The 9,081-nt window shown below is 46.9% G+C and overlaps 1 protein-coding gene and 1 non-coding gene across 2 annotated transcripts in view; both read right to left on the reverse strand.

Annotated features, from left to right (window-relative positions):
* The window catches only part of LOC145401958 (uncharacterized), a 189,911-nt gene that overhangs the window by 172,748 nt on the left and 8,082 nt on the right, over nucleotides 1–9,081 (reverse strand). The window lies entirely within an intron of this gene.
* On the reverse strand, nucleotides 4,964–5,082 carry LOC145402366 (5S ribosomal RNA). The gene has a single exon (XR_013897724.1). It is a non-coding gene; the product is annotated as a 5S ribosomal RNA (ribosomal RNA).

Raw genomic sequence — 9,081 nt, forward strand, 5'->3', positions numbered from 1 at the left:
GTATATATACACAACAGCCACCTTTGGCTTTGAAATGAGTATAGAGAAAGTAGGAGGATACAGAAAAGGGTTTGCTGTCAGTTGCCTCAGACAGCTGAGTCTCCGTTAGAAAAAGAAGGTGAGGTTTAGAGGAGGAGAGGTGGTGCTCAACAGAGCGAAAGTTAGATGAAAGGCCGCGAATGTTGCAGAAATGAAGAAGAAGAGAGTCAGACCGTGGTTCCAGGGACCTTGAGTCGTCACCGGGAGACGGGCAGATGGTGGGGGCATTTATGGTCCCCCCCCCTGGGGACTCCGAGGCTTGATAAGACGACGCCATTTTTGGTAAATTTTGAATAGGAAGTGTAGTGTGTACTGTGCATGTAGTTTGGTGAAGATAGTTAGAGAAATTTGTACTGGAGAGCATGCTGGCCTACTCTCTGTGTAACTGAGACACTGAAAAAGTTCAGCAAAGGGGGATGGTCAGGAACTAGTCCTGAGGGCTGATGAAACGGGAGCTCCAGCACTCCCTGTCATCAGCTTTCCATCCACCTTGGGAGTACTGCCCTGCTCGACTGGTGCTACAGTCAAGTCCATGGCCATCTCGATGAATAACCGCCTCCTCTTGGACTCTGACAGTAAAACGGATTTCCTGAAGCACTTCCAGTACACTGTTCATTAAGTCTTGCACTGAACTTAGTCAATCGCACTCAGAAGTCCGTTCTCTTCACAGTGCGCACTCTAGTCTAACTTATGCTCCATTGTAACTTACTAAGTGTTGCACTCTGCACTTTAACTTTTCCCACTCTTCTAACCATTTCCTAAAGCAAAAACAAACATGTCTATTTACGTTAACCCGCGGCGTCCCGTCGACGTTCTTTAACGTCCTCACGTTTTGTCACTGCCAATCCCATTGACGTACTTCAACGCACTGCAATTGCAAGGTCCATAATTTCCACAATTTTCAAAATTCGAGCGAGATTTTCGATTCGCCCACCTACCCAAGCCTCCCCTACCTGCCACCAGGCGGGCAACGTCCCAGACCCCGCATGACCTGTGCGCGCCCTTGTCTCGGTCACTCACCCGTTAGCAGTGACCCAGATCAGACATGGCACGTAAAGGTTTCTCAGACGACGAGATACAATCCGCCCTGGATGCCTTCACTGGAGATAGTGATTCTCCACTTGATGACGATGTGGTGGATCATGATTATGTGCAGCCTGAGGAGGAAATAACAAGCAGTGATGAGGAGGTCCCTTTGCCCCGGAAAAAGCGGTATGTTACGTATCGTAAGGCAAGGGAAGGCCAGCCTGCACCCAAAACACCTGCACGGACCTCTCTCCATCCCCTAGAGAGAGATTCTGATGAGGACGAGGACGAGGACAAGGACGGCGGCTTAGGACGTGATGTTGCCTCATGGTTGGGGATGGAGAAAATCTCACCCTGAGGATCAGAAGGTGGGGCGAGAAGGCAAATCAGGTATGGTCCTTGTGTTTTGTCTGGGGAAGGCGAAAGTGGTGTGGCGGGAGTGCGGGGTGAAAGGGAAAGTGGTGTGGCGGGAGTGCGGGGTGAAAGGGAAAGTGGTGTGAGGGAGGCAGCACGAGAACGTGGTGTACGTAGGCATGGGGGAGACGAGGTGGAGCCGCTCCCCAGCACGTCTTTCGCCCCACAATATTCCCAAACTTCCTCCCCACAGCCCCAGGATGTGGGGAAAGGAAGGAAAGTGAAGGGAAAGGGTAAAGGAAAGGGAAGGGAAAGGGTAAAGGAAAGGGAAGGGAAAGGGTAAAGGAAAGGGAAGGGAAAGGGTAAAGGAAAGGGAAGGGAAAGGGTAAAGGAAAAGGGAGAGGGAAGAGAAGTGCGAATGATGAAGGGCGCCGCTCTCCACCTCCCTAACCTCCCCCACCACCCTCACCTCCCGACCCTGACGAAGGCAACGATGGGGACGAGGCTGGAGACGGTAGTGTCTCGTGGAACTGGGAAGATGGGAGTAATTTTACTCCCATCATTCACCCTTTCACAGAGGAATGGCGGTCTGGTTGCACGGCTCCAGGTGTGCACGCGGGTTCCAATAGGGTGGATTTCTTCCACCTGTTCTTTGGGGAGGCGTTTGTGGGGCGCATAGTGGAGCAGACAAATTTCTTTTCATGAACACAGCGCCGTGAAACTGAACGTCTGGGTACAACTAGCAGGCACTCCCAGCAATATGACTATCCTATAACAATTTCTGAGATGTTCTTATTTTTTGCCCTGGTTCTCTTGATGGGTGTTGTCAGGAAAAATCAAATACCGGCATACTGGACCACTGACCCAATGACCATCACACCTTTCTTTGGAAAGGTGATGAGTCGTAATAGATTTCAGCAGATTCTCGGCCGCCTCCACTTTTTTGATGCAGAAGATCCAGCTAATGCTAATAACACTGATAAAATGAGAAGAATTAAGCTTGTATTTGATCATCTACGGGAAATGTTCCGCTCCTCATTTTATCCTTACAGAGACCTCGTCATAGACGAGAGTCTTGTGTTGTGGAGAGGCAATATTTCCTTTCGCCGGTACATACCCAGCAAGAGACACCATTTCGGGTTCAAGATCTTTGTTATGTGTGACTGTAAGACTAGTTATGTGCAAGACATAGTCTTGTACACGGGCACACAGACAGACATAACAGAAGATCATAGTATTGGACTCTCAGGGGCCGTAGTGAAGACAGTGATAGAGGAGTACCTTCATCGTGGTCATGTGTTGTACCTGGACAACTGGTACACTAGCCCTCTTCTCGCTCGGTTCCTCCACCAACACGACACCGGAGTCTGTGGTACAGTAAAGAGAAACAGTCGCCATATGGTCAAGATAGGGAGGAAACTTGACAAGAACGAGGTGGTTTTCTTCCAGGCAAATAACATCCTTGCCACCCTGTGGAACCACAACAGGGAAGTTTGCCTCCTATCGACTGTACACAGCCCCCTGATGCACCACACAGACTCCGTTGATCACCACAGCGAGAGGAGGCGCAACGTCTAGAAACCTGAGTCTGTGCTTGACTATAATCTGAACATGAGGCAAGTGGATCAGTCAGACTCTATGATTTCCAGTGTGGACTGTGCCAGGACCACGATGAAGTGGTACAAAAAGCTCTTTTTCCACTTGCTCGACATGACGGTCCTCAACGCACACTACCTCCACGTCATGACAACGGGAATCTCTGAGACCTTTGAGGGATTTGTGAGGGAGCCGTCACGTGAAATAATTGCCAGGTACGCCCAGGACAGGCCCACACACTGCACACGCACCCCCATGGCTGCCCAGACTCCCCTACGCCTTGCAGGATGCCACTACCCTAGCACAATCCCTTCCCAACCAAACCGTTGTAAACCCCAGCGCTGCTGCCATGTATGCAAGCACTCAACAGTCAGACCAGCCACTCAGAGAAAAGACACAAGGTACGAGTGTGCAGAGTGCAATGTTGCGTTGTGCCTTCAGCCCTGTTTCAAAGAGTACCATAACTTCCTATACTACTGAAACTGTGTGGGATGGCGATATGACGCTCAGTATAATGGTAAGGCCAGTCAGTATGTGATAAGTTTTATATACAGTTGAAACGGGTGTAATGTTAGCAGGAAAGTAAAGCATAAGTTGAGAAATAGTGTAAGTTGAAAGAAGTGATATCAAAACTACACCCACTGTGTAAATCTGCGAAAATATGACGCTCAGTATAACAGTCTGGTCTGTAAAAATGTGGTAGCAATGATATAAAGTGGAAACAGGTGTAATGTTAGCAGGAAAGTAATGTATAAGTTGAAAAATAGTGTAAGTTGTAACAATTGATATCATGAGTACACCCACTGTGTATATCTGCGAAAATATTACGCTCAGTAGAACAGTCTGGCCTGTAAGAATGTGATAGCAATGATATAAAGTGGAAAAGGGTGTAATGTTAGTAGGAAAGTAATTTATAAGTTAAATACTAGTGTAAGCTGAAACAAATGATATCGCGATAACACTCACTGTGTAAATACGAGATAATATGACGCTCAGTAGAATAGTAAGGTCTCCAATTATGTGATAGCAATGATTTAAAGTGGAAACATGTGTAATGTTAGAGGAGAAGTATTATATAAGTACAAAAATAGGTTGTAAGTTGAAATAGCGACTTCACCCTCTGTGTTATTATGCGCTATTATTACACTAAATATTATCGTAAGGCCTGAAACTATCTCAAAACAGTTCTCTAAAGTGGAAAAGTGTATAATGTTATTAGGAAAGTATTATGTAAGTTGAAAAAACATAATGCGAGTTGAAACAACAGTCACAGCGAGTTCACTCACTACGTAAATAAGCGCTAACATTACGCTAAATGTTATCGAAAGGCCTGTGAATACGTAAAAACAGTTCTATAAAATGTAATATGGTATAATGTTATTGGAGATGTATTATGTAAGTAGAAAAAATATGTATCATGAATCAGCAATGTTAGCGATTCATCAATGAACAGTTTGGCCGATTTCGCTCAGTTCGCCCAATGGTACAATGCTCATTTCACCTCTATTTTTGTATAAAATCCAATTTACTCTTGTATCACATGTCTTTATGTTTGCAATAAATACATATCTGCTTACTTTTATTGGTTTCCCAGACTTATAATACCATAGAAAACGTGAGAGCCTCAGACCACCTCCACAGAACACGGTACCAGGTGTAACGAAGGTATACCTGTTTGGGCCACTTATGGACCCCGGTGAACACTTTCTTGGTGACTGACCATTGTTTCTGACCAAAAGCGAAAGTTTTAGCAAAAAAAATTTGGGTCCAAAAATGGTCGGGATTGGGGGGTACCATTGGTGAAAAAGTGGTCGGGACGGGGCGAGTTAAATCCATCCATCCATTGCCAGACGCCATGTATCCCAAACGGGGTGGTCAAGGGCTTAGAGTTAATTGTTTTACAGGGAGGAGCACTAATCCTCCACCAACCCCACTTGACACGTAGGGATGCCAACAGCATCTGGTGTTCCCAGGCGGTCACCCATCCAAGTACTAACCAGACCCAACGTTGCTTAACTTCGCTGATCGGACGGGAAGCGGTGTACTCAACGTGGCATGGCCGTTATTGTTCCAAAATTGTATTCTCACTCACAACTGTGAGTGTGGCACACACACACTGTTTTTTTCACTGCACAACACTATAAATTCCCGTCTGGTCTAGTGGAGAAGTTCTTGCTGTTTAATCACCATCAGAGTCCGAGAGTATCACTGGCAGGTGACCTAGGGGTGAGTTGCTGGGTCGTGGTGATGGCGTACCCACTGCAGACAACTCTGAAGACAGACGCAAACTCACGTCGAGCGGTGACTCCACCGTGGCTGATGTGCCAGGCTGTGGCTCGAAGCATGAGGGGCTGTCTTGGGGAGGCAATGGAGTGGAGCCAGGGCTGGGCACAGCGGGGGTCACGGGCCTGAAAAAACTGTCAATCGTTGATTGACGCAAGGACCGACGATTCTGATGATTGATGATGCGCTGCCTGAAAGCACGCACTTCCTCCACAAGTCCCAAGGGCCCCATCTCCCTGTCGCAGTCCAGGTGTTCCAGGTAGTCGAGAACGAACTCTAGGTGTTCCCGGAGTGCGCTCAGCTTGGGGATGGCTGGAGTAGTGTCATGCTGAGAGGAGTCCGCATCATCGTCACCGTCCTCGTCGGAATCTTCAAGCTGGGTACTGACACCTGCAACTGAAGATGCGATCTCGATATCAGACAATGTCTGATACCCAGGATCGCCCTCGTCGTCATCCAACCACTCACGCACATCGTCCACATCAACATCGTCGCCATGTGTACGTAGCTGTGCATGGAAGTCATCCACGTCAAAACCTAGGAAATCGTACTCCACATCCGTTCCGAGAAGCAGACGAGACCAACCATTTTCTAGAGTCTTGACAGGGACTTCCTTCCATGCACTGGCCCAGTTGTAGATTGCAGACTTGATGTTGTAGCGGCGAAGGTTTTCCAAAGTCCGCTGGCCTCGCGTGTCCCGTCCCTCCCTGCGCTCGTCCTCGTCCTCAAGAACAATCATCAACTCGTCCAGGAACTTCCGGCGGTATAGGCGCTTTGTTGCCACGATCACTCCTTGGTCCATTGGTTGGATGAGAGCAGTTGTATTAGGTGGCAGAAACATGCACCTAATACGGCCATTCTCAGCCACCAAGTCCTTGTCGCATGGGTGGGCAGGTGCATTGTCGTGGAGAAGGAGGGCCTTTACCTGGTCGCGCGGGATTCTCAGTGTCTTCGTCTGGTAATGGATGACCTCCTTGACGAAGTGGCGGTGGAACCAGTCTTTGAAGATCTGGGCTGTAAACCATGCCTTCAAGGAATGATACCAGACGACAGGAAGGACATCCATCACCCCACAAAGACACCGAGGCTGCTTTGCACGGCCAACAATAACGGGCTTAAGCCGGTGCATGCCGTTAGCATTGGCACAACACAAAGCAGATATCCGTTGCTTGGAGAGCTTGCGGCCAGGTACACGCTTCTCCGTCTCCTCGGCTAGAGTGTTTGTTAGCAAAGAGCAATAGAATAAACCAGTTTCGTCAGCATTGTAGACTTGACCGAGAGTGAGGCCCTCCCTGTCGATCAAGCCCTTCACCTTGTCCCGAAACTCGTCAAACTTTGTTAGCGTCCAAAGTTTCGCCATGAGCTTTACGGTTCGTAAGGCCATGCCGTAACTTGAACGCGAAGAGCCAACCCTCGGATGCCTTGAAGTCTAGGGCGTCGTGAAGCCTGGCGAACTTCTCAGCAGCAGCCTTCAGCTCCGTTCCACGTACCATCACACCAGCAGCATGTTGCTGTCAATACCAAATCAACGTGGAGCGGTCAATTTCAGCAAACTTGGGAGTAAACATCACTTTCCTCTCCACGTTGCGTTTGCTTCTCAACGAGAAGTCAGCCGTGTACTGCATGAGTTTGTCTTGGGATCTCTTGATATTGAACAAAGTAGATTGGGCCAGGTTGAACTCGCGGAGGATGCGGGAAGAAGACCACCCCGCATCTACTTTCTCCAATATCTCCCGTTTCTTCTCCAGAGTCAACACCACACTCTTCCTCTTCTCAGGCGGCGGGGCCATCATCACACACACTAATAAGAGGCCCGAGGGCAGCAGGAGTGCCTGCAGCAGGTAAGGAACCACCACAAAAGCGAGCACGTGGGCAGCCATGACGACGAGCATGCACTCGCGATGAGAGACAGGCGGAAAGTGGGGAGGATGCAGCGGCGCTCTATCGGACGTCGGAGGAATGACGCGCCACAACAAAGCTGTCCCGCGCCGTGTGCGCCAAGTTCAAATTACGGGCGGGAAAAAATCGGGTTTTTCTCGAATTCTTTGCGGTTTTCGGACCATTTTGGGAATATTGGATCCCGGGACGATTATGTCCGGTTAGTGGGGATGTTTGGATATTGGGTGTTTGGATATTAGAGGGATTACTGTATATACAGTAATCCCGCATATTTCGCGGTAGTTACGTTCTTGTAACCCCAGCGAAAATTCAATTCCGCGAATACTCTATTAACAATTGAATCTTACACCACCATGCTGCCCATCACACAGTCCATGTCCATACTGATTGCGAGACAATTCGCCGTCAGACAATTCCCGTCAAAACATGGACGATTCCCCTTCAGAACAATTCGCACCCTGGACGATTCCCCGCCATTCTATAAATATACTAATCAATACTTTTATCAATATACTTATTATTAATTAATCAATACTTTAATAACTATATTTCAGGGGGATCCAGCAAAGTCTATGTTCAGTAGCGTAGGTTCTGGATATTATTTATTAGTTGCTCCTTTAGTCAATAATTAACTTTCTTCCTCGCTGTAGTTGCCTTTGAATTATATTCTAGCGTCACCCATAGCTATCTTCATTAATGAAGGCAAATTGTTTTGTGTTTGTTGTGACTGCGAATTGTCCCGAAACCTCCATACTCATCCCGAAATACCTTCTTACAAGACTGAAAGCACATACTCCATTATGAAGGAAAAACGTAAACACCGTACTGTAATACACAATTATCTACACATTTATTCACAAAACAGTACAAAATAAAAAGATGCATTAACTGGTGATAGCAAACACTCCCCGGTCGTTTCTTAGCTTGTCCAGGAACACAATTTTCTCTGCTAAGGTCATAACTTTTCTTGATCGTTTTGTCACTTTGGAGTTCTTACTAATTGTATTATTAGCCTTTGGTGAGGCTGGCTTACGTCCTGGGGCCATGTGGAAAGCAAGTGGGAGGCAAGAGGCTCATATCATAGTGCGGTTACAAGCACATCTCACACGTAGGGCAGTCAGGCGTGGACTGAGGAATGCGGCCGCGGGGCAGAGAGCTGTGTTGCCATATCCAAACAACGAAATTATGCTAGGGCAATGAAAAAATTATGCTAGATTGAGCAAATTTGTTCCAAGTAAAAAATGAATTATGCTAACTTGAAGCTAAATGATAAAATTCTATACATATTCGTGCAACATATCAATTATGTATTGTTTACTATGAAAATATTAAAATGAACCTACATACAGTAAGAGGATAAATATCGGTTTTCTGCCCATAGCCTACTGCTTTTTCCCACGAAACTTACGTTTTTCTGATGGATTTTGATGTGATTCATTCGATTTTGAGCATCATTTCCGTCAGAAATAACCAGATTTTGAGATATGACCCCCCCATCCCCCTGCAACAATGGGGGATCTTTGGGGAATCGGGGGTTATAGGGAGGGGGGGAAACACAGAAAATGGTCATTTCCGACTGAAATGAAGCTGAAAATCGAATGAATCATACCAAAATCCATCAGAAAAACCTAGGTTTCATGGGTAAAGTACAAAGCTCAAACTTATCCTAACCGAACCAAACCGAACCTAACCTAAAACCTAACCTAACTTAATCCAACCTAACCTAACCTAACCTAACCTAATTCAACCCAACCAAGCCCAAACTGAAAGTAACCAACAATTCAAACATCTTCTTACCTTATTCGTCTCTCCCTCTCTCTCTCTCTCTCTCTGATTTGTAGCTTTTATAAAATTACAGTATTCCAAAAATATTCCATTCCATTC

This window comes from Coenobita brevimanus, chromosome 57 (assembly GCF_032717465.1).
Source record: "Coenobita brevimanus isolate Jiangsu-jjx chromosome 57, ASM3271746v2, whole genome shotgun sequence".
In the NCBI taxonomy this organism is placed as follows: Eukaryota; Metazoa; Arthropoda; class Malacostraca; order Decapoda; family Coenobitidae; genus Coenobita; species Coenobita brevimanus.